The sequence below is a fragment of the Lonchura striata genome, chromosome 4 (genome assembly GCF_050655825.1).
Source record: "Lonchura striata isolate lonStrDom1 chromosome 4, ASM5065582v1, whole genome shotgun sequence".
NCBI classification, from domain to species: domain Eukaryota; kingdom Metazoa; phylum Chordata; class Aves; order Passeriformes; family Estrildidae; genus Lonchura; species Lonchura striata.
In genome coordinates, this window is record NC_140706.1 from 42961898 (window position 1) to 42989117 (window position 27220).

At 39.7% G+C, this 27220-nt stretch overlaps 1 protein-coding gene across 27 annotated transcripts in view; it reads right to left on the reverse strand.

Moving 5' to 3' along the window:
* The window catches only part of TRIM2 (tripartite motif containing 2), a 111938-nt gene that overhangs the window by 42763 nt on the left and 41955 nt on the right, over positions 1–27220 (reverse strand). For 3 of the 27 annotated variants that reach the window (XM_085578076.1, XM_085578074.1, XM_021530187.4), the window contains exon 1: positions 16941–24885. The exons of 18 other annotated variants lie outside the window; for them this stretch is intronic. The gene's annotated coding sequence lies outside the window, so the exon portion shown is untranslated. Of the gene's footprint in view, positions 1–6; positions 671–2359; positions 3921–6338; positions 8319–16940; positions 24886–27220 lie in introns of those variants that run through there. 6 more of the 27 variants (XM_021530181.4, XM_021530180.4, XM_085578064.1 and 3 more) reach the window with 5 other exon arrangements.

Consider the following 27220-nt stretch of genomic DNA (forward strand, 5'->3'; position numbering starts at 1 on the left):
ACCTACCCATCTTTGTAGAAAAATAGCTTAAATCAGTGCAGTGCTGAGGATAAAATCCTTGCAGGGACGAAGCTGCAGTTCCGCAGTAATCCAAACGAACAAACCATCATCTGTTAATATTTCAAACCTCACTCATAAAACTGCTAAGGAGTCCCTATCACAGCACAATCATTATTAGATGCACGAGAGATTTTGTGCTCTAAGGAATGACGCTCCATTCCATGAAGAGGACAGGTGGAAAGAAAAATGGAAGAATAAGAGGAGGCCCAGTGAAGTCGTCATGCATTTTTTTTTTCCTCCCTGGGTCATTTACAAGTGGGAGACCCCTTCAGGATTCAAACCAATCAATCTTTATTTAGCACATCTTTTTCTCACTCAGCCCGTGTAGAAAGACTGCAGCAAATGGTGCAATGGATTGTGGGATGGGGATGCAGCAGAGAGCTGCAACCAGATTCGCTGGGTTCTTTTTTTCCCTCCCTACTCAGCAATCAGCTGTTCCGAGGCTCCGCGCACGGCCATTGAATTCGGTCACCAGAATGTTATTACAGGATTAGCAGGCGGAGACAGCTACCACCGTGCATCTGGCATGTCCATGCAGCTAAGAAATGCATATGCAAATACTACTCACAAATCGGAAAAGGATTTAACTCTGAAGGAGAGAGTAAATATTACATAACATCCATCACCAGGACAGCTGCCAGAGATAAAACGAAAGCACTTTCGTTTATAAAGAAGATAAAGTTTAACACTTAATGATTCCACTCGGATTTTTCCAGGATTCTGGGTTTTTCTTGGAACGTCATTTTTCCCTGATCCAACTTTTAGAAGCAACAAAAGACCCCACAAATGCTCTTTGTGTCTCTCGAGATGTTTAAAACAGAAGGAGCCTCTCCAGAAAAGTGTGCTACTGACACACAAACCAGCAGCAGCTTCTTCTACTACAGAGCCATATATTTGTTCTGACTCAGTCTCAAGGCAAATATTCAAGGCAGCAATAGTAAACTCATATTTCAAGGAATTTGAGAATCAAGGCTAACAGACTGTTCAACTTTTCTATAAACATTAATGCAAAGGTATATTATTATAGTTAATCTATTTGCTTGCTTACATTTTTTTAAATTCACAGATCAACTCTGATTTTACTAGGGTGTTACCGAAGAAATAAAAAAAAATTGGTGCCTGCTATTTTTATCTATGCAGAGGAGCATGTTAAAAAGATGCTTGTGAAGACACAGACAACACTGAAGTAAAGCAACATAGAATTAGCTTTGTCTTCCAGTATAACAGCTGGTGGGTTTTGCAGACAAGGTAGTATTTGCATCTCTAAATACAGTGTATCTTTTCTTTTGAAAAAACCAAATCATATGCAAGTATTTCAGCTAACTGAGGCTAACAAAGCTTCCCACAAATAAAAGAACACAAAGCACCATTTGCATCAATAAGAAAACATGTGGAGCTTAAATATTCTCTTTGCTACCCTGACTTTATTAGGACAGATATAGATATTTGAGAAGTTTAAAATGTTGTCCAAAGCTCTTTAAGCACAGTTTCCAAATAATATTTATTCCATTCTTGAATTGATCAGTTAAGTAGTATTAATAATCATTTAGTGTGACTGAATTGCAATCTAAATTCCTGTTGAAAATATAAATTCTGCACACATTCTTGACTTTCCACTTGGTGATCATTTAGCCAGATCATTTTATGCATCAGGCAAGTCCAGACTGGTTTCCCTGGACAATATGCCCACAGGGTGAAGGCATGTTGTAATCCAGATTATAACTTGAAATGAAACATCAGGCAGTGTGTGTTCACGTATTAGGGTTTGTGGTGCCTGTGCCAAAATACTGCCCCTCTAACTCCCTTAACACTTGTGGAACTCAATCAAAGAGAACACAAGGTATGTTTCATTTTAGCTCCAACATTCAGGAACAGCAGGATTCATAGTTTAAAAGAAAGTTGGAGATTTTGGGCATGTTTTTGGAGATAAAAAAATCTTTGGTTCAGGGAGTTTTTTGGTTTTCTTTTTAAACTGTCTGGGGAATCCCTATTGCAAAGAACAAACAGAAGATTTCACTCCCACAACAAGAAGATCCAAGGCTTTTATTTCTGCCAGTGGAACAAAGACACATAAAACAAAAATCAAGTTTTAAAATTCAGGAGTGGCACCCCCAGAACTGAAGTGGAAGACTGTCGGACAGAAGCATGCAGACATCATTGAGTTGCTTGCTGTCCCTTTCTCATTTCTAACACTGCATTTACATATGCTAAAACATGACCAGTATCACTCAAATAACTATTTCCATTTATGGTCAGTAGTAAGGACTACATACTCCTCAGAACCGATCCCATAACATACCTCATGGCCAAAGGAGACTGCTGGAGCCACAGCTGCAGCCACTCTGATAGGGAAATACGCCTCCAAACCAGAGATTCCTTCAAAGTGCTGTTCTCCGACAACTAACTCTGAGAAGTTGCCTGCTGACAAATGAGCTGATACTCCACAAATTGTCCTGCTTCTTCAACAGAACAAAAATGTGCTACTGTGGCAAGGAAATTGAGACAAAATGCATAGCCTTTCCCTGAGATTTTTCTTGTTACGCATTGATATGTTTAGTGAGGAGGAAATGGATTCAATCTTGCACTTTACCCCCATAGCAGTTACAACCAGACTCATTCAAATAGGTTTATTGTATGTGTATGTCTTTTGTGCTGGGAGATGGGGGTGGGGGTGGTCATTATATGCTTTGTTTGTTGTTTTTCTGGTTTTATTCAAAAAAGAATAAGCTATTTTTCCTCAGAAAATTGCTGCATTTCATTGTTGCTGTTGACTTATCTGTATCACTGCTGACTACAGAAGAAAGTTCTGGAGAAGAAAATTCATAGTACATGCCATCTTCATAGTGCCATGGAAGAGTGATCTAACTATCTAACAGATAACTTCTGTTGTTGTCCTCTGTAAATGTCCTGGGTTTTGAATAACTTATTGTTTTCCCTGTTCCACACACAACCTGAATTCATTTTCTTAGTGGGGGCCATGATTAGTACATTACCAAAAAACCTCACATTTAACTTACAGGTCATAGGTAAATATTGATAATATTAAATAAGTCATCCAAACATTCCAAGTTAAGATTAATGGTCTGCACTGAAGCCTACACTATAAACTGACTGAATGGAGAGTAGTCTAGCTCACCCTGCTGTACAAAACAGATTTTAAGGTCAGCAGAAAAAAAATTATTGGGTTAGTTCAAACTAAATGACCAGCTAATACAGTCCTGGCAATTAAGGCTGACTGAAAAGTAAGAGATGCGAGAGACCAGAAATCAATTACCCAAAGCCAACATGCTGGAAATGAGGATTAGCTTAGGAACACAAATATAGGATAGAATGGGCTGTTACAGCCATCACACAGCTCCACACATCCCTCATTTGACCCTGGTGCCAGGAGAGAAAGTGGGGTGAAACAGCCAAGATTTGTCATTGTGGAGCCATGCCCACAACCAGGAATCAAGGGGCCTAAGCCTTCCTTATGAGCCGGTGGCCTTTACCTTTCACCACTGTAGCCTTGAAGCCACACAGACCCAGCAGCCTCCAGAGAGCAAGTGTCACTTCAGCCCTCACTTCACATTCTCCAATAGTCCAGGCTGTAGCTCACACCATCTGAGAACAGCAACAGCTTCCTCCCACTGTGGGTTTGCAGCCAGAGGGCATGTCTGCCCCAAAAGGAGCTCTGCTAGGTCCTGGTTCCTTCCCATCAGCCACAGACATACGCCGTGGTCACTCCCTCATCTTATGATTCAGCAGAGCAGATGCTTTTTCCCAAAGCTTGTGATCCAGCACAAGGGATTTGTCATAGCCTGGGAGGCAAACAGCTTGAAAGGTTTGCCTGGGATGTAATGCTGGACTGCTGGAAACTTTCCCAGCAGCCCAGCACCCATCCTCCTATGACTTTGCCACGTTCTTTTATTTCCTTCTACCTTCTGCTTATGCCCAGTTTAGCTTGCCAAGGCTGCAGATTTTGCAGCACAACTGCAGCACAGCTGGGTCAGCCTGGCCTCCCTGCTCAGCCAGCCTGAGCCTTTCTGCACTTCTTGCCTCTCTCCACCACTGAAGGTGCAAGTCAGGCAGCATTAGACACAAAGTGCTTTTCTCCCCTCCGTGTTATTTTTTCTCTTCCCTCTACTGCCATTGAGGTGGCACTGCAGCTACCAGAAACAAGCTCTGTATTCTGGCATTCCTTCTGCACAGCATGGGCTGACCTTCAGTATCACTGTCAGATGCAGATGTCATGAATTAGATTTTTTTAAAATAGTTTTCAGCTGCTGAAGGCACAGGAGTAACAGGAATAGAAGCCACTGCTACAAATTAAAGCCTTCCTTAATAGTGTTAAAACGTGTTTAATGATTTATTCTTTTTTCTTCCTCTTTTCCTATCCTGTAATCAAAGCTTACAAAAGGGTGAGACCCTGAAACATGGGTGGACCTCTTAAGACATCAACATACTAATGCTATATACTCCAGTTTGTAGAGGGAAGGTCATAGCTGGCATCTAATACCCACATTTAGTTCCTCTCTTCATCCCCACAACTTGTGCCTCTGCAGTACCCCTTCTCCACCCCCCCTTGGAGATGAACAGTCCTGCTTCTGTCCCCAGAGACCCCATCTCCCAGCTGTCCTGTCCTTGGATGGAGAGGGGACCTACTGGTGGCTGCCCTGCACACACCAAGGGATAAGTCTGGCAGGTTAGAGCTTGTGTGATCACACAGTCATCACCAGCTGAGAGGTTATTTGTCTGACTCAGGTTTTCAGGACCTCTTTTTGAGTCAAGGCCTTGCACAATAAATTCCAAAACAGCTGGAACACACTAAACTTACTGCATGAGAGAGGACAATGCATAAATGGGCATCCATGAATCTTCAGCCAAATTCCCCAAATTCTCAAAAATGAGATTTCAAAGAGAAGGGACAAAAAATGAATGGAAAGGACACACTAAGGGAAAGAACAGGATAAAAGTATCAGGTTAAATTACATCATCAGAATTATAATTTAGGGCCCTTTCCTTGTTTAATAAAATGTCATATTCTCAGGTGAGTTCCTAAAAAAGTCTGCAATAAGGTATGTCAAAGTAATTATTTCAGAGACTAGATGCTGTGCAGTCATAAGTAAAAGAATTTTAAATTGTATATTTGCCATCCAAAGCAGTAAGTCAGAGCATCTCTACAGAAAAGAACCCTACCCTGACTACTAGTACTGTTACAATCACCCTTAGAATTGCACAGTTTTGACTCTCTAGGTCTACCTATTTTGTGAACACTGACAGGTCTCTGTTCAGCCTTTATAGGCACACAGGCTCAAATAAAACCAACCTGAACTGACAATTAATTAAAACTGCACATCAAAACACTGCTGCTTCCATAAACATCTGCTGTGAAATGTTACTTGAAATAAACGTGCTCCATGAAGACTCCACACTAATTACTGTTAACACTTTCAGGAGCAGGAAAATAGGCAATAGAGCAAAAAAAAGGAGGCTGATCAGGAATCTATTTGGAAAAAGGTCTCTGGTCTTTTCTACATACTGTTAGATATAAAATATGCTGAAAAATGCTCTAGGCATTTTCTTAAGAGTTGCTGAGCAACAGGGAAAAAAATATATGCAAGCAGAAAATGCTCAATGCTTTTGGTACTGAGCTGTGTGGTGAAAATTGTAGACACCATCCCCTCCACTCCCTCCTGAGACTGGAGCTGCCCCACGCTGCATGTCCACTGCAGCTCTCACTTTAGCTGAGCTAAGACACTTCAGGTGCTGGAGTTTAATCACATATTCTCTGATGACCACCAAAAAGTTACTCTGCTGTTTCCATTTAATTCAGTAGGATTTTGGTGAACTAGTATGAAGTTCAAATCAGCAAAAGAGAAGGTAGCACTCAGCAATAACTACAAGCCATGTAACTTCTTCACAAAATTAAGGAGAGTGCCAACCCTTTAGAATGTTTTTCTTGCAGCCTTCAAAACTCCCACTCCCCACCAAATGTAACAGATGAAACACAAAGAAACTTAAACCACCTTAGGTGTCTCACAACAAGAAACAGGAGATAGAATCTAAGCATTAAAAAAAGCAAAAATGGAGGCAGAAAGGGAAGGAATTATAATTTTCTTAGCACAAAAAGACATTACCGGGATAAGGACTAAGAAGAAAGGAGAAAAAAGAGCCCCTCTCCAGCATGTGAACAGCCTGAGATCAGGTTCACATCCTCTGCAACATTTATATTGTTTAAATACAAAATATTGGTTGCTGCAGCTCCATATTTACCTTAGCTGTTAAACAGTACCCACCTCATTTTCTCATCCACAGCCCAGCAGCGATGTTAACTTCTATATCTGCCAAGTCTTCTTCTGAACCAAAATATCTTTCAAAAACACAGCAATAGTCTAAACACGTATATCGTCCTTGGGTTCAGAGAAAACCTTGCTCAAGCGTTAAGTGGCAGGCAGAAGGTTACCCAGGCAGGCTCTTTATGTTGGCAAAAGTGCAATGCTGAACTTTCACAGCAAGTAGGTAAACACATAGCTATGTGCAGCAGGTAGTCTGGCAGCACTAGCAGTAGTGAGAAACAATGTCAGGACAACCTTGGCAGAAGCAGCTTTGTGGGTTTTAACAATGGTTGTGGGCACAGGAGCTGAACAGACCAAACAACCACAGCGAAAAGCCATCTACAGCTCTCGGTGGGAGCTCAAAGTGCACAGAGCTCAAGCATGCCAGCTGTGACGCTGTGTCCTCCACCTCCACACTCACAGGGACACTCTATTTGACTTTCCAGCAGTCAGTTCCAGCAGTTCAAAACCTGGAAACACCCAGTGGCTGAACTTCACTCAGTAAACATGTCCTTCCAGTCCTCAGCAAGGGCACTCATTTGCTGATTGCATGCCAACACTCCTATTTAAAGAACTGTTGTTATTGGAAATAGCTGAAACCTTTCTACAGCAGGGATTAAGTGCTCCCTGCACCTTGTGCCTTGCCTGCAGGAATGCATCAATTCCCAGCATGTGCTTCCACAGCAGTTTTACCACAGCCACAGTAACATGCATTATCAGCCTGCAAAAGTCCATCAAACCCCTGTGTGGGCAGGATCCCCAGATAGTCCTTCCAAGCAGCTGCTCTGGCTCAGCCCAGGTTTTCCTCAGGCCTTCTCCCTAAGGTACAAGATTTTATCCATGACACTAAGCTCTCTACCTTTACCCTTCATCTCCAAAAACAACTCTCCTAAGCTGCTTCTTAGATATCTCTAGCAGGTTCAAGCCAGATGCCTAAAGGCCCTTACGAGGCATTGCCAGGCTGCTCATAAGCAAATGCTCAGCTCTGATGTAGGTTAGATTTCTGCAAAAATGACATTCTCAGGAGACCTTGTACATACACTCCTGCATGAATGTCAGTCTTTTCAATTGGCATCACAACTGAGGAAGCAACAGCTAATGAAAGAGGAATAAAGCAGAACCACTCATATACACAATTTTAAGACTCTCCCAAGCTGAACTGAGATATACAGGACATTCATTTCTACATGAAAATGCATCCATTTTATGTTACAGGAAAACCAGTCCATTTTTGTGTACATGAAAAGCAAATTAGGAGACAGTATAGGAAACTATAATATAACAAACATGTGAATGCATCTGTCTGTTTAAACAAAAAAAGACACTTGGAAAAACAAATCTGGCATCAGGAGAGATAAGAACAATATTGTCTTAAATCAATCACATTATCACTTGGACTGTGATAGCACCTGGAGATCTCTTTCAAGTACCAGAAACCTGCTGTGATAGGCACCTGCTACACAGCATACAAGTTCCCTTGAAAACATAGGTAGCTTGTATCTAGGCCAAACACAGTTAGACTGTTGCTATGCAACTCATCTGTGATACTAAGTACTTTCTACACTACGAAGTAAGTTTGCATAGCCAGCCATCAATTTAGATAAGGACTATCTTTGTAAAGAAAGAGGTTGAAGACAGTGGCTTATATAGCATGAAACTCTTGTAGTTTCATAGGAGCAGATCTTAGCATCCTCTTTCCTTTGCAAACTCTATGAGTGGATATAAACTGCCTGAGATTTTAGAAATAGTCCTTGTGGTAACTGTGACAAGATGCACCATGTCATTACTAAAACAGATTATACATTGAGAAATCCTAGTGGAAAACCAGCTACAAACAGGACATGGAGACAACCCTACCTCAGGTACTGAATTGCTCTGTTGGGATCCATCCCCATACAGGCCACCAATTGCTGATGTCAGTGCTTGGCACCAATCAACAGTGGATAGGAACTGACTGTCACTGTTAGTTTATTACCTCACTGTAAGACTTTCATACCTTCTCTCTGTGATTTCTCATGGGCAGCTCTCACAGCACTGATTCCTTTTCTCTTTCTTCTGCACAGCTGCCTGACTTCTACCTGTCCCTATCACAACTGCCTGACCCTTCTGTCCCTAGCATGAACACCCGACCCTTTCTGTCCCCAGCAGCACAGACTGACCCTTTCTGTCCCTAACATGAACATCTGACCCTTTCTGTCCCCAGCAGCACAGACTGATCCTTCCTGTCCCTAACATGAACACCTGACCCTTGCTCCTCGCAGCAGCACAGCCAACTGATGCCAACTCTCCTCTCGACCAGCTAAACCACCCTTTTACAACACCCATCCTTACTGGACACAGCTGTGACCTATTAAGGGCAGGCCGGTTCCTGCTCTTTGGTAATTAGTACAGCTGCAACTCCTCAGGGGCAAAATTGCCTTCAGCATTATCTCTAGTCTTCTACAATCCATCCTCCCACACTTCTCCAACAAAGATTCCACAGCAAGCAGCTCTTAGGATGTATTTCAAATAACTTAAATGCTTTTGGAAAGTTGATGAAACAATAGTCATTAGGTTTTTGGCAGGTGGAGTCCACTTGAGTTAAATTTTATTCACAATGTATTTTTTATTCACTATTTGTATCTATTGCTTCTTACTATTCCTTTTTGCAGGCCACAGAGGAGAAGCCTCTTTTGTAGACATGAGTAGTGTGCTGGATATTGGTTCACCCTGGGAGCTGTAAAACCCATTGTCCAGGATGCTACAGTTGTTAATATTTTACAGGCATTTCAGGAGAGTGGGACAAATTCCTGGTAAATAAATTTATTGAAGACAGCACCTCTACCACAAATCATTGAATACAGAAGATCATTCTGAAGAGTACCATGATATCTCTGATCAATTCTTGTGCTCTTCTGTAGATATCTACTGCCAGCAACCATCCAAATTATAAGGCTAGGCTAGATTTACTTTTGATTTGACCGAGACCAACCTTCAAATTACTCAGAGCAGACATCATAGGAGCCATCCTAGTAGCCACTCCCTTTTGGCATAGTTAATGGCCATGAATGGCTTTACAGGGCTGCTTCTAACACTTTGCAAAGCTAGGTCATTTGAGGATGTGAGGTGAAATGAATCCATCAGACATCTGCCTTATTACACCACTGTTGCATGAGGAATGCCACTCAGAGCCACAGAGTACCTTTAGCAGGTAGACCCATTTCAAGTCATACAAACAAGACTCCCAACAATGGTGAATGACTAAGCATCACCCCAAGCCAAGAACCCTTTTATAGTAAATACAATAATAACGTAACACTTCTTTTCCTCCTTCCTCTTACTTTTTAAAATTTACTTCATCCTTAGGGGAAAAAAAAAAAACAAACAAAAAGAGACTTCCAGTGATATTGTCTTTTTCTGGTTTCTCTGTATAGGTACTATTAATATATAGGTATTATATAATGTGTACAGATATTATTAATGTATTAAGCAATGTCATAGAGCTTGGGGAAATAATGCCTTGATCACTATTCTGGTTCTTCTCATTTAAAAGTAGCCCACCATCATCAGAGGTCCCCTTCAGATGGTGGACATCTTCAGAGCAGGCTGTTCAGAGGATAAAGGCCACCATTCAGAAGCACAGATAAAAACCCATCTCAAAAGTTAAATCTGGGAAGAAATCTTCCTGTTTTTACAATTAGCTGTATTCAATACTTTTTTTGCAAATCCACCTTACTGCACACAAACATTTTTGCATGCTGTAATCTAGTCTCATTTTTTACTAAGTTTTATGGGATGGAATAGTAAAATCTAGTTAGAATGAGGAAGATGAGGAAGCTAAGGGATGAGGGGATTCTCTGCCTACAAAGAACATGTAGTGCAATTCTTATAGAACAATCCTCCAATACTTAATGTCTTTTCTTTCTGTGTAATAAAGGGTTGCACTTATTTCCACTGAGAGATTTTAAGTAAAAGATTGCTTTTGTAAATTACTGAAAAATTACTTGTCTTTAATTAGGAACTAAGTATCTCAAAACATGTTTGTATTTTACAATCAAAATTTATTTCCAGCTGTTTTAGATGCAAGACAAAAGTTATCACTGCTTATTTGATAAATAGAATGAAATCTTCATGGTGCAACACATAATTGTATCTTTCTTACATTTTCTGAGCTGAGAGACACAAAGAACATTTGTTCCCAAAACTATTCAGAGCAGACTAAGAATTACATAAGACAAGAACCAGTTCTTTGAAGAGCCCTTTGGAAAGACCACATATTAACCCATATTGTAGTACTGTGTCAAAATAACACTCAGGAGAAAAAACCCACCATCAGATGCTATGAAATAATCTGTGGCTCTACCTGACATGTCGGCCCTAGTGCAATTCGGCACAGTGCAATTACTTGAATCACAGAATCACATTGTTGGAAGAGACCTTCAAGATCATCGAGTCCAACCCCTTCCCTAACACCTCAACTAAACCATGGCACTGAGTGCCACATCCAGTCTTTTTTTAAACACATCCAGGGATGGTGACTCCACCACCTCCCAAAGCAGAGCATTCCAATACTTTATTTTGATATCTAGTCTTTTCCAGGTCTAGATATCAAATTAAATCTGCCTTCAAGATTAAAAATCAACTAAACAAACAAACAAACAAACCCGAAAAAACTAGAAACAAAACAAACTAGCACTTGCAGAGGCTTATCTTGTGGGAGTTAATCCCTGAAGGTTTACATTAGCACTTCCACCAATAGAGGGATTACAGAAGAGAAAGTTGTAGAAGAGAATTTCATTAATACTGTTTCCTCACTGGAAAAGGAACAGAAAAGGCAAAACCAAATCAAAAAACTGTGTGAATGCAGAGAAACATGTTGGCATTTCCTCTTTATGAGTTTCTGTGTGCTGTAAATGTTCCTCAGTCCTGCATTTTCATTCCTGGTGGTCATTTTAGTTACTGAGGAATTTTTAAGTAGAGGGATTTACAGTATTTTCAACTTACAGCTGTTCACAGAAGAACCAGGGGGCACTAAAGACATCACTGAAACTGCTGACACCTGCTCTTTTGGAAGTCCCATTTCTCATGAAGTATGCAAGTTCTCTTTTAGTACAGATCATGGGCCAAATATGGCTGGGGCTAAATATGGGACACTTACTGTCCCTTCAAGGACCACTGCAGAGATTAATGCATTCAGAGGCACACAAAACCCATAATTGTTGGGATTTTCTCAAGAACATTTCCAAGTTCAGCACAATCTTTTGAGTGCAATCTGTTGTTGTTGTTCTGTAAGTAATTGTTTCAAGTGTATTTGCTCAAGATTCCATCACTACTTCTGAGGGCTTTTGTTTTGCAAAAGGTGCAGGAACATTTTCCCCTTTCATGTTTTCATACTATTCAGAGTTATATAGTTCAAAATAATATAGACACTATTCTTTTCTTGCTAAATCAACTCCTGAGCACTTCACAAAACACACTGGTAGATATCACACACCTTCAAGCTCACAAATAACCAAGTTCTGCTGAACTTTGATGTAGGAGGAGGCAGGCACAGTATAGATCCTCACAGGGACTAAAGCTTTTTTTAAACCATCAGTCCAGGCATGACAAATTTCCAAATTCATTGAAGGAGTATCCTCAAAACTAGCATTCAAAACCCATTAAAAACAAAAAGAAGAAAAAAAAAAGAAAAAAGAAAAAAAAAGTTGGATTGTCACTCTTTGTTTCCAGAACTACAAAAAAAAAAAAAAAAAAAAAAAAAAAAAAAAAATCAGGAACAGAAGCTCATGGCAGCACAAAACAAATAGCTTTCCATGACAAAAGAACAGAAAGTCACCCATAAATAAACTGATCATACACATGTTTAGGCAGACTAATAACACTTAGACAAATAAATCCATACTGGATTAGGAGCAAGCAAATTGCTGAACAGTCATCTCAAGCATTTAAAATCTGATCAAATGTAATTGCATCTACTTCAATCCTTATGTCTTTCACAAAGAGCATCCACCTTAGCATAAGGACTGAAAATCACCATCCATGTAATTAACTACTCCTACAATGCATCCAAAACTGATAATATTCAGATGGTTTTAAAGTGAGACAGAATGAATAATAATTTTACACATGAGCAAAAGTGCTGACCATAAAAAGCAGAGTTTTTTGGGGTTCTTCCAGGGGAATATTAAGTATACACGTGATTACAGTAAATTTTTAAGTCATTTCTCTTCTCCTAGTGGCAGGGCATATTCTTAATTTATTACCACCTAGACTTAATATTCAACAGTAAATCATCACAGCCATTTCAGCATGAGTTTCCTTTGATGCTTGTGTTAGCAGAGTCACCATGTAATGTAAGAAGTGCCAGAATACAAGCTGCTAACATTTTTCATGTGTCTGTGATTAGTCTCTTCTTAATTTAGCTGTGCCTCTTTTAACCCTACTGCAACTAGACAGTGGCCAGATGGATAGAGCCAGCCAACATCTACCTGCTACGTCTACCTGTTCAGTTCCTCAAGAACTATATTTCATTTGCATTTCCAATTTCAATTCTTCCCTTTGAATGGGATTTGCCCCTGAGTTTTTGCCCTAAAGTCCAGCTAGCAAGTAGGAAGGCTGCCTGGTTGCCTTCTCAGCTGACTAGATCCTTGGCTGTCCCCACACTGAACATTAGTGACACGTTACATCATTTGTTTCACTGTATGGTATTCCAGTTATAAACTGCTATTTCTGATCAAGCTATATTACTGACTTCTAGCTAAAATCACCTTTCAAAGTAAGTGATGCCCAATCTAAATGTAACCAAGCACCCCAATTATTAGAAGGAGTGACATGCTATATGTCTACAGATTGTGGACAGAAAATGTTTAGGTAGTCTGTGATAGAAAACCAAGGCAAATGCCTTTAATGTTACAATTTATACAATAAATGTTTACCTATTTAAACCACAGAAATAAAACATGATCTTTATAGAAATAAAACCATTCAGAAAGTTTAACATGAAATGTCATTTTCATTTCTCCAAAGGCCAGCCTGAGCTTTGTTCAGTGGAAGGCATTCTTTATTTCAGTTGATCAAAAGCAAAAAGGAAGAAAAAAAATCTAGTGCACAAAACAGGAATTCTTCCAAATTTCACTTGTTAAGTGATTGCAACCAAGGAGCTTTTTCCTTTACAGACATATTAATACAAACCTGAGAGCACACCAAGGCACTGCCTGCAATCCATTCATGTCACATAACAAATAGAAGAGGAAGTCTAACAGAAGGATCATGTCTTGAAAAGTAACTTGACAGAAGTGGAGATTTAGAGAGGTAAAGTGCATTTATGTGACGGTTAAGCCCTGTTCTTTTCCCTCCAGTATTTTAAAAACCTCTAAATAGTTGTTATTTCCTTTCCTATATTGATTTATTTCAAAAAATATTGATTTTTGTTTTCAGTCATTTTTTTTTTAACAGCTCATGCCATGCATTTGACATGGTTAGCTCTCCCCACCTTTGTTTTTTACGAGGAAATATTACAGAAAACATAAGAACAACCCACAGTCTCTGGAAATAACATATAATTATTGATAATTATAATTTTGGTTGAAGGTGTCAGCCAAGTGTAGCATTTGTAACAGTGGATTGCAATCTGGCAGTCACTGGATTTCTTCAATAACTGAAAAAGGCAAGTTCCTATATGTTACCCTGCAAAATATGGATGGGCAGAATTCCAGGAGAAAAATTTTAGGGGTTTGGAATAGGTAGCATTTTATAATACAGAATACTTCATTGTCAGTAAAACAACTAATTAAAGCTAAAGTGTTATTCCCTTATATAATGTCATTGTGTTAAGGAACATTCTTTATAAACTGACATTATTATTTGCAGTAATATATGCTTGTTGCTGTGTATAAAAAAATAGTACTAACTAGCTCCACTTGTATCCTCAGACACATTTAATTCTGATGAGACAATATGCTTGCCAGCAGATCAAATAAGATGCTTTTACATGTGGCTCAAGGATTTATCCTAACCTACTATACATTATGCCTTTGTTTTTATAAAAATAGTTCATGTGTCTAGACACAGTATTACATGTTTCTGCAAAACTGTGTATTTTTAATACTTTATGCAGATGATTAAATTTCAGCTTCAGTATAGTAATGTACAGCACTTTGTTCTCTGGATTAGAACACCCAGTACCTTTCCAGTTAATTTAATTCCTCACTTTTCCTCAAAGGAATCAGGAGCATCACTGCATTTACATAAGCTGTCCAAATTCTAGTTTTGTTATGAATTAATGAAATTCCATTATCAGGCAAAGACAGGCCCAGCATGCTTCAAGCACCAATTATCTGGGATTTTCCAGTAAATAACCTGAGCTTCAAGCTAAAACCAGAACTGCCAGAGAAAGAATAGTCTCATGGGCTGGGGAAATCCCCCAGCAGAATTATCATCTTTGTCCAGGTAAGGTCTAATGTTCCAAATGCTGCTGGACATAGCAGAATTCAGACAGCACTTGCATGTGTCACCAGACCATGGACACTGCTTGTCTCAAATCTAGCCTCAGATGCAAGATTTCATCAAAAATCAATGCCATGAAAAAGATGAACTTCCAAGACACACATATCCCCACCACTTCTCAAAAGCCTTAAATGTATATGTACTTTTAATTTTTATTCTGTGTCTAGAAGGACCATTGTCTCCCTTTACAAATTACATAAAGAAATCAAAATATATTTCCCTGAAATATCTTGACTGAAATAATTGTTTGCATGATTTTGATCCTTCCCTCTTCCCAGAAACCCTGTAATCAAATCTAGAATTGGTTCTGTCATAAAAACCAATTAAAGTTTCCTTCTGGCCCTCAAGCAGTGTTAGAGATGCTCCTTGAACCAAAGTTCTGTTTAGCCTTCTTCCTGAAGAAAGATGCAATTATTAAAGGTCTATCAAAGCCATTTCTCATGAAAAAACGATGAACCCTCTACAAGGAAAAAACAAACCTGTTATTTATAACCAAATTATGGGCACTGTAGGTCCAGATTAGACATGTGAGTGTCTTCACCACTCAAGTTTGTCAAATGCTTTGCTGAGATGTTTGAGGAAATTTTAGTTTATGGTAAGCAGTTCTGGATGAGGGCCAAAGCACAGAAGTCTTACTTCATTTTGTCAGCAGCTAACAGACCGATTCCTCCCCCAAACTCTCTGGAAACAGGGAACAACCTCCTCTTTCTGCTGCCTTTGTTTGTGAGCAGGATGATGCAGTCCCAAGACCAGGTACAGCAGCTTTCCAGTTCCTTCTCTCTATAACTAAGCTTTAGATATCATCCAGAAAATTATGGGGCTAACTTGAAAATAAACAAGTTTATACAGATTTTAACAAAACAAACCTTTTACTATGCTTTTCAAGCCCTTCAGTTTATATTCCCAAGTTTATTCAAAATATTTACATTGTCTAGAAGCTCTCATTAGTATTGCTCGTCAATGTAATTTGTTTTCACTCAAGCAGCAATGTGGAATTTGAGGAAAAAAAACTTCTGATTATTAGATCATAACAGCTGCTCATAGACTATTATCTAGACAATAAATTCTTTGCTCACAAAAACAAAAAATCCAAAGGTGAAACAGAAAGCAACTTTTCTTAAGCTACATCCTTATCTATGAAATATTAATTTAGTCATTGTAATTTCACAACAATTTTCTCACTTGTCCCCTTGTAAATGAACATCTTTGTCATTGCTTTGGCCTGATAAATGTTAGAGTTCAGGATGATTTTCTTGGTATATTTCATGCTTTATTCTTAGTATAATACCTGGTATATTATCTATAATTAGATTTTTACTTAAATCTATTAATCTGACAGTCTGCCTAGACTGCATTTTGAAAATAGCAAAATTAACTAAAAGGAGAGTAATCAACCTACCTCACTAACCTATGGAAAGCTATGAATCAGGTAATGGCTCAAGTTACACTTTACAAAAGCACAGCAGAATATGGCAACATTAACGTCAACTTCCAGCTTCAAAAATGAACCACTGTGAAAAGTAAACTGTCTCCCCTAGTTAAACCTTGGCATTGTCCTCTCAGATTTATAGTCACTATTTTGCTTTGAATAAACATCACTATTTCTTTCCTAGGCAAAATCCTTGGCTCTGTTTCAATTATTTCTTTTAAATATTAAAGAGCAGGAAACATTTGTTTTCCCTTGTCACATCCTGTCTTCTTTACATCGCATCACACAGTCCCCTTTGAAACGCCTGCTCTTACGGCAAGCCCGACATACAAAGCTCAATCAAAACATTTGCTATTGTCTTTTGCCAGCTACAAACAAATTTCTGCACAAACACTAAAAAGGCTTAAAGGTTCCGACAGCCATCTAAAGCCGAGCTAACAGGCTGTCAAAGAAAGGCGGTGTCAAACTGCTCGGCTTCCCCGCTACCACCCTGATTTAGAAAAGAAAAAACAAGACAAAACAATTCACTCGCTCACACAGCGGAGCTCCTGGCAAGAGCTCACTGGCTATAAAACCACTGCTCTCACAAAATACTCGAAAGCAGAAACAGCACACGAACATTTAGAGATGAGTGTGAAAGGACAACTTACATTATTTAGAAAGAGAGTGGGAAAGGAACGCTGCAGTTTCTTCGTTATTTTACACTGCTTTCGGCAGAACAGACAACCAAAAAAGTTCACCTAAATAAATCCCGCCTTTTAATTTTCTGTCTCTCGGTTCATTTACTCTGGAGTCTCTCAGCCTGAAGAGATCCGACAGTCAAAAGTTTATCCCCTTGTGTTTCCGAATGATATGGCCGACTTTCCTTGGACACATACCAATGATGCAGTAAAAATAGACAAAAGTGGGGGGCAGGGAAGAAACAATCTAGCTTGAGCCTGAATCTTCTCACTCAATGTTTTCTGTAAAAGCTGCTCTTATGTCAGAAGATCCCATTCGTACCCTAACTTGCAGAGCACTCAGTCATCCATCTGGTTTTCATAAACTGCAAATTACAGGCAAACCAGGGAACGCACACGGTCCAGTTTTAGCAGAACTCCCCAAGCATCGGCCTTACAAGCAACCCGAGGTACACAGGCTTTGAAAATACAGCTGGCCCCGTGCCGGGATGCTCCCCCGCCTGCAGATGCCCCGGGCAGCGCCCAGCACTGAGGGAAGCGGCAGCCGCGTCCCCGCGCTCCGCGCTGCGGGAACAAACCGAGCTCGCAGCCCTCCCTCGCTCCCAGCACGGACAGCCTCTCTGGAAAGGGGCAGGGAAATCCAGGGCATTATATGAAACGTCAACAGTTTAGCGAGTCATTTAGAACAACCCGTATTTTATAAACAAGGACATGAATGCTGATCCACCCTTACATCCTCTAAACGCTTCCAGGTAGGGAACAAAGCTAATGTGTTGGTAAGTTTTGTTTTGTTGTTTTGATGTTTTCTTTTTTTTTCTACTCAGGCAACTCAGAGCCATTGGACAGCTGCTGAATAGGGACCTTCTAGGGTGGTTCAAGCCATTAATTATCAGAATGAACATTTTACCAAAAGTAGCAGAAGCAAAGTTTTGATATGCACCCCATGAAAGTCTATGACTCAAAGCACCCAAATCACCTTCAGCCCCTATTTTCATCTATTTAAAGGTCTAGTGCCATGATTACATTCAAGTACCAAAGGCTTATGGAGTCACCTATATTTTGGATGCTTCATCGCTTTTGTGTCAGGACAGAAGAAGATTCTTTTCACAATAAAAAATCAATAAAAAAAATTATGGTGGATAAAAAAAGTTTTGTCATTGCTTACAATTAAAGTTTTTATCTGTATGTTCTTTAAAATAACAAGTTTTTTTTTAGTTGTTAGTTTTAGCAGAGGACTTTTTCAAGCTTTTTTACTGGGAATAATTTACTCTGCTTGAACATGAGACTCTGAACAAGGCAGCTTTCACTAAAGCATCGGTGAATCACTACAGTGAGTCATTAACAAAATAAAAACACCATTGTAAACACTCTGACTAAAAGTCCTGAGCCTTGTCACTTGCTGAGTTTTTCATCTTGGCACAATCAGGATTGTGTTGATTGTCTACTCATTTGTACCTGGATCCAGGACTGACACAACTGGACTGTCAAAGCCAAAAGCAATTGAACGATTTAAAAAATCCCCCAAACAAACAAGCAAACAACAAAAAAAAGCAATACCAAACGCAAAAAACAAGGCTCTCTAATAAGTAGAAGCAAATGAAGAAATTATGAATTAATTTTTTGTGTTTATTTTTGCCTGTGCTGTCACAATTCCTTCCAGTAGTTGTATAACCCATTGAATAATTTCAGTCACATCAGGTAGATATTCCAAAGGTATTATATTCCTTCAGCCTTTGTGAAAAAAAGGCAGCTGTCCAGATGAGTGAAATACAATCCAGTGTAAAAGGCTACACATGACCTCAGCTGTATTATTAGAGACCAAGGCACCTCACACAAAAAAGAGGTCTATGAGAACAGACTCCATGTGCCCTATGGCTCAGCTGCTACCAAAGTTGGACAACTTTGCCTACATTCTAGCATTTTTCCTCTCTTCTCTTCTCCTGTCAAGGTAGTAAGGACCAAAACACACAAAATGCACAGATGTCAGCTGACGCAAATAATAGTATTTTTGAAACAGTAATAAGCAGGATTTGGTAACAGCTGAGTTATTCTCCCAGTTAGTAATAAACAAGTGGGATGAACTGACTACCTCATGTTCTTTCTGATATTTCCATGATACCAAAGAACCTGATCCTTGTTTAGCAGACTTACATGTTTGAGGACAGAAATTATTTCATGGGCCACAGCAGAGTAGTCCTTGTGTGGTTTTCTGGGCATGCAGGAGTCTCCCCACTGTACAAGGACAAGCTGAATTACTGTTATCTTTGGAATAAGAATGGTTTTTTTGGTTTTTTGGTTTTGTTTTTTTTTTTTTTTGGTGGGACATGGTAATACAGAGAAGAGTAAGTAGAAATAACCACTTTCAGTTTTGTGATGCTTTTGCTGACTGAATGTTTTTCTCCCAAATGAGCAAATGTATTAATTCACACTGATCTCTCGGGTGGTTTTCAAGATATCTATTATCTCAAAAAACAGTCAGTTTATATCAAAGGTGATTTTCACAAATAGCAATTCCTGAAGAAAACATCAAGAAAATTCAAGATTCAAAACCAGATCAATTTTAAATGACCCTTCATTTTCCAGGTTCTGGAGATCCTTCTTACTCACTAACTTTATCTCCCTTTTTTTTTGTATTTTTCACTTCCTCTTTTATCTCATCCCTATGAGGTGCCAGTATCCTATTGTCCATACATAGCTCCCACCTCCAGGCAGGCCAGCCATGTGTCCCCTCACTGCTGCCTGCATTTAATTTGATGCTCACATTCTCACACTTTGTGAATTTGGGGATAGTCAAGTACCATGTTCCTACTGAGCACAGAGATCTTGGCTTTCTGGAGAAATGGAGATGGAAAATATTCATCACTACTTTAATGGTGAGAAAATTTATTCTAGAAAGCTTCATATCAGAAAGACTGCATCAAAGAACAGATCAGATAGGAAAAATAATTTTCTAGGAGCAATTTGTCTTCTCAGAAATATGGCAGCTTTCATTTAGGATATTTTCAAATGCCTATACAAAACTACCCTGTTATTTTCCATATTAATTTTTTCACCAAGATCAACTATCTTAGCAATATTAGTAGGACAAGAGTGGAGTAGAATGCAGCTTAGATACTGATTATGCTGGTTATATATCTTTATATGTAGAGGCTTGAAAGGTTTTTTCAAACACCATTATGTGTTCCCTAAAGCAAGGGAAAAGTGCCCCTCCTCAGTCAGTGACAGTCCTGTGACACACAGGAGATGGCAGAATATGTATCTCTCTTGGTCTGACCTCTGCTCCCATCTAATCCAGTGTGGTTGTATTGGAAGCACTGCCTTTCACAGGTATAGCTGAAACCAATCTGGTTTTCAACTAGTTTTTTGCAGCTTAAATACTGAGAAAGTGGCAAGTGAAAGGTCTTGGTTTGGTCGAGGACGCACCTTCCATTTAATTTGAATCTGTGAAATTAACTAAATTATAGAAGCTCAGGATGGTAGATTAACAAGCCCAGGTCTCACCATGGGTATATGTTCACCTTTGGTTTTAACACTAGACCACTTGGAGTAGGACTTCAAACAGGTTTATGTTTAAAGATTTCTAGTCAGTCACAACTGAAGTTCTAGATGAGTCTTCTGATGCAAACAAGCTGGCAGGCTTTGTACGTACTGAAAAACCACAGGTCTGATAAAGTGAGACAAAACTACCCCTGGAAGAGTTCAAGGTGAAGTTTCAGTTCACTTAATGAAATAAAATAACTGGCAATAATACATTTTTAAAAGACAAATTAGCTGTGACATTATGAATCATTTTATAACCAGCACTTTAAAGCCAGCACATGGAAGAGCTGCCTTAGGTCTAGGTTCAAATGCTAAACTTGGCTTCACATATTTTATCATAGCACTTCAGCTTGGTGCCCAGTGCCTTGAATTCAGCAGAAGCCTGTCCCCCTCCAGAAAGGCACATAATTGCTAGCTGATCTTCCAAACTGATATCATGTGATAATCCTTTGCTGCCTGCTCCAACTCTTAGATGAGAATGGGGCTGTTTCAGTGCTTTTGGTATTTTTTTTCATGATGTATGTATTTTGCTTTATAATGTATCACTTCTCTTCCATGGAAAGAAAAAATGCAACTCAGACAAAACCACAATGCATCATAACCTTGATGTCATTGTTGGAGAAGCCCCACGGCTGCTGTTTTCACTACTGCCTGCCATAGCCCATGGCTGTCCCCAGGAAAAAAAGGAGAATAAGCATAACTAAGCCACATTTTCCACCAAGTCTCACTGTGACTGCAGGGATCTGGGCTTGCCTGGGGCACATGAACTCATTCTGAGCACACTGGTGATGGAGACATACACAGCCTTTTCCCTTCTAAGTGAGATGAAATGATGATTCCTTTTTCCTACCCGGAAATCCACAGAACAGGAGTTAATGGCTGGATCTTCATATTCTTTAAGCAACTATGCAGTGCATATGCCCCAGTTGTTTTCATCAGAGAAGGTCAAATATTACAAGAACATAATTTCAAAATACAAACATTAGACTGTTTTCAAAGGCCCCTGTTCAAAGGCCTCTGAGTGCCCCCTCAGGATTCTTACTTCACATTGAGGCACTTGCTGAACTCGCAGTGAACAGATACAGTTCATTTCCTGACAGAAAACTGCCTGTGAAAAAATTCATCTATTTTCTGCAACCTGAGAGAGGTGAATTAGCTCATAGGTGTCCACTGAGTGCTACAGACATCATGGACTGGAGCAGGGGAAGAAAGACAACTGCAACCAAATGCTCAAGCTTCTTATATACCATGTAACAGCAGGTAAGCCCCACACTCCTCCTGACTGTAGTCCTACTTCAAGGTCTTCAATCACACTTTTGTAGCAATCACATCCCTTAAATATGGGCATACACTCAGTTTGTGCCCAGCTCACGTTTCTGCTATGCACTGCTCTGAATCATAGTTTGCTACTCTGAGAAATTAACTATGAGCCCTGGCTCCTGTAAAATTGTACTGTCTCAGTATTACTGGTTTTCACAAACTTCCATTCATGTAAGCTTCCTTTGAAAAGCAAGTATCCTGGAAACACTGATGTAAAACATTTTCATATGTCTGCATTCATGAAAAGTTCTGAACCAAAAGTAATGTGTCCAAATCCCTCTTTTTGTTTGAAAACATCATTCATCCAAGAATCAGAAATGTTACCATGTGACTGGTAACACAAAGAAATGAGCATGTGAAGAATCACAGCAAACAGTTCAAAAGCAGCTCTGGGCCTGTTTCAGAAGATATTTGTTGAACACTGGACACTTTGTTTGCCAAGAAAAATAGAAAAGGCTACATTTTCTAAAAAAAAAAAAAACCAACAACAACAACAACAAAAAAAACATGCTTATATATTTCTTGGCTTAGTCTTTCTCTGACCTTGCCTGGAGCAATCCCCTTTACAGCACACAAAAACTAGTATGTGTCTGGTTTACCCTGGACCTGTCCTACTTTCCTGCCTTCAAGTACAATAAAGAGGAAAAAGAAAGTATGTTGAGACCTTTGCACTGAAGAACCTGAGACTCCAGGGAAAAACAAAGAGCCCTCTGTCTCTCAGATAGCAAACAGTGGGCTGTAGTGAGGAAGACAGAGACTAGGAAGAGAATACAGCAGAAGCAAAGAGCTCTGGGGAAGTTCTTAAGGACTGAGAGGCAGGAAGAACAAGCATCTTAAATGGCATGGAACACAGAGGTTCAGGAGGATGGGACATGGGAGGCCAGGGAAAAAATGCCTCTAAGATAGGAAGAGTTGTAGCAGAAATATAAAGCGCATGTGAACTTTGTGAGTGAGGCAAGGGGCATAGATGACATGGAGAAGCTGCATGCCCTCCCTACACAGGCATGAGCTGGAGACTTGCACTAAGGATGAGGGGCCTGAGGCTGGAAGACACTACAAGCCAGAGTGAAAGGCTGACAGGCTTGAAGCTGAGCAGAGCTTTGGGGCAGGTAGGGAACAAGATTTTCTCTACTGAAACTATCCTTATCTACATACCTGCATGCATATAAAAGATGCTGTCCCTGCTCCATCCACATGAACATCTCTTCCCACTCTTGCATCCTCTCATTTGCAGCCAGAGCCACATCAGCCCTGGCTCACATTTTTCCATCTATGTATTGGAATGTGATAGTGTAAGATTTTCCATAGCCAGTATGATCCAAGGAAATATTTTGATGTAGCTCTGGATCCCAAAGTGTATATGAGTGTTAAGCATAGATTTCAAAATTATAGAGGAGAGTGGGTATCAGGAGAAAATTACAAGGAAAATAAAAGGAGACATTTCTTCAGACAGATGGTCTCAAGAAGGCAATGTCTGAAAACTGCTGAAAGTTCAGTCATTGCAATGCTGGAGTTGACATTAACCTCATCAAATACTTATCAACTTGCTCTTACACATTTGAAAACTAATTGAAAAGACAGCCAAAGGTATCATACTAAACATCCCAGTCAGAAGCAGAAATTAAACCACATATATGGGAAAAGACTGTACACAGTCCCATTTCAGTCCTTAGTAACCAGCCTCTCTATCACCTTCAGCACGAGTTTTGCCAAAATAAGATCTGCAGAATTCGATGCCAGGATGTTAGTATAAAAAATGTTAACTTTTGACAGTACATTAAGGGATTACATTAGGAAGCATTAGGTAAAATGTCAATTGAAGATGCTGCATAAGAAGAAAGATGTCAAGAAGAAAACAAGCCACAATAAGATTTCATTTTGTGTGAGAAACTGCAGTGCACTCCTTGAATTTTAATGGATACAATGCTTCTCAGTTTCACATGCTGTGAACAAGCAGTGATAAGAGGAAATGGCTGATGACAGCCATGATAATTTCTTCAGACAGCAGCAACGAAGAAGAACACAGCAAGCTACCCTCTTAATTAGGGACATTTTATGCTACAAGCTAAAATTGCTGCTTTATTAAACCTTTGGGCAACTACTCAGGCAAAAAGAAGGAAACAAATATTTTAAAGCTTCTTCATAGTAGAAAAAACCATAACATCTATAATATTTCCTGCCTACTTGGGCACATACTGGGATACAATTTGCTTTCTGGGCCAGAGAGAGGTGCGCTAGAGAGAGAAATGAGCCATCTGGAGGCTACAATTAATATACCAGTCCTGTATCTACCCTAAAAGAAGGTAGTTTGCACAACTATGCCTTTTACACACTATTAAAGCAATGCAGAGAGCCTGTTCTGTAAGCCAGTAATTCCAGTAAGAAGAAAGTTCAGGGTTTGCCAATGGAGTCCAAGGAAACATCTTCCCAGCATGAGAACAGAGCATAGCCAGTGCAAGTTCTGGAATGCCACTGAAGGTTGTTTCTTTCAGCATTGCTGGCTAGCACAGAGGCCAGATATGTCAGAAAGGAGGGAGATGAGGCAAAGGAACCAGTGTAAACTGGTAGGTATTGATGATTTAAAGGCAGCACAGACCTGAAGACAACTTACCCACTGCCATTCACTCTCTGTCACAGGCAAAGCAGGTAGGAAGTAATCCCACTTTTCTGTCTTGACCCAAGTATTCTATTATATTTTAGGCAGGCCACCCTATAGACGGAGACTTGTGGCAAATACCTAGTTGACAGACTTCTTCTATTCTACTGGGGTGAATTTTGCACATATAACCTGCCTAGAAATAATTTTCTTTGCTAAGAGCAGTACCTTTTCCAAGTAGCATCACCAAAATAAAATGCACACATTAGAGGAAGATCCTCTGCTCTTAATGTATAAGTGAGACCTGGGTATTACAGCCCTGCTGCTTGTTTAATAGAAAAGGCTGCATGCTTAGCATTTTTCATTTTTTCAGAACCAACCAGTATGTTCCACTTTAGTGGCAACAGCATCCCTTACCTAGCATCTAATACCTAGGAAAAGGGATCTGGGGGAAAAAAAAAAAAAAAAAAAAAAAGAAGTCACAATGAAAGATTTAAAAATATTTAATAGGCATGGGTGAAAACTGAGGATATCAGTCAGAGGATTCAGATCTAAGAGAGAGGACAACTTACCCAAGGAGGCTGAGGAGGCAAATTTCAGCCTTTATCCCTATGGAGACTCAAGTTCTGATAGTGAGTGATTCCCTATAGACACCTGACTTCTGATAGCGAGTGATTTTATAAGGAAATCTATCCAAACCTGACAGAAGAATGCCACTGCTTCTTTCAGACCTTCAGACTTTTTCCAGTTACCTGACAGTTCAGTTTCCTGGTCAGACTCAAAAGAGCTGATGGAAGGGAGACACATACAATATTTCACTCACAGGTTGTCTCTTATCATAACCTTAATTGATGTGTGTCAAGCATATAGGACATATCAGCAGAGCACTTGCTAATAATAAACCCTGAGGCAAAAAGTACCCTTAAAGCCTTCTGCTTTCACTAAAGATTCAATTGCCCAGTGTCATGAATTAGAGCTCCAATAACTCAAAATCTGTAGTAATTTAGAGAGTTGCTCCTTCCCAAGATATTGATCCATTCTGGAAGCTGCTCTGACACTCCCAAGGGCAGTATAGGGGAAATACAGTGGCTCTAATTATCTGATTACCATGAATATATTTGGGAAATACTGGTAAGAAGTCAGGGTTTCAGTGAACCCCAAACGAATACCTTTCTTCAAGTTCTGAACAACTGAGCAATAGCTAGATTACAAGTGTGCCTGCAGACCAAACACTCAGCCACAGGAAATTGCTGGCAAATGCACCTACAGAACCAGAGGAAGAAAATGAGCCACACTAAGCAGTTGTATTTCCAGCTTCCTTGCAGATTTTAGCTCCTTTTGTAGATTGAGCATGATATGCTTCTGTGCTTGCCAGGCCATCTGAAAGCTTCGTTAATGAGTATTAGTAAATAACTTTGTTTTCACAAACTGCCTACCAGCTCAGAATCAAAAAGTGCAATTACAGCTTATTCAGTTCAGAGCAGTTCTTTTATGAAGGATGTTGATTCAGCATCTTGTTTTAGCAAGCCCTGTAAATACATCTTCAAAATTATCTCTCTGGGAGGAAAAAAAAAATCAATTTTAATTTTCTGCCTGTTTACCATGATGCAAATCAAACAGGCACAGTCTGCCCCTTCAGAGCCAGCCATGTTGTGCTGAGCTCGTGATGCACAAGGGATTTCTTTCTTTAGTCAAGAGACAGACAATGTGGTGAGCATATTGATTACTCCTAACTATGTACTGCGAGGGCACAGCAACAATTCCTAGGTGCATGTTGTATCTCACAGCTTTCATTTAACTACTGATATCCTGCTTTCTTAATCTATTGACAAAAACCATCTTCACTAATCAAGGCTTAATATCTATCTGCTGCTTAGTGCAACTCACTGAAACATTCTGGCTTGTATTCACAGCCTGGCACAGAAGCAGCTTATTGCAGTAATTAGCTTTAATTCATACACTACCACACATGCACTGTACTGCTGTACAGAAGGCTCAGACTGAACAACCATCAGCATCAAGACCCACCCAAAATGTACTAAGTACAACAGCTGCCTATAATTTGATCAGTGTTATTAGAAAGTTTCTGTCTAGCTGTCTCCTAGCCACTGCTTTCTTAACATAATATTGCTTGACTGGCACTCTGCAACCCACAGCTCACTGAATGATGCAGTCATTAAGATCTTATAGGTAAGTAGGATTGTTCTGCCAAAAGTTTCCAGGCTGCACCAGGGCTGTCTGCGGAAGCTGTGCACAGCCCCAAAACACAAGCAGCACAGCAGAGACAAAGGCAAAACCCCAGGGTATTTCCCTATTGGGTACATCCACTGGGGGCAAGCTAAACATGCTGAAAGAACATGGCATCAGGCCTTGCTTTGGATTTGCTTCTTTTTTTTTTTTTTTTTTTTTTTTTTTTTTTTTTTTTCCATGAGTCAAGGCTAATGAAGATCTGATTGCAACTTTCGTGTGATTTTGAATAGAGGAATAATGAACATGCTTATTTACAGTGACAGGCACCTTTCTCCCCCTCAGGTATCCTGAACTCATAACCCAAGCCCCAGTTACCACACAAAACCTACACAAAGACTCGCCCAAACTTCAGCAGACCAGGTCTGAGATTCTGCATTGTGGCCAGCTCTGACATGGATATTAAGACTTTCTTTTCTGGTGTAAATGACAAAAGAGAAATTCTAAAAAGTCCATAAACATATCCAGTGCAGGTGTCAGTTGAAGAATACTGTCCAAACAGGCAATATTTGCTTTCAAATTCTGAAAATTAGAAAGGGCACACTAA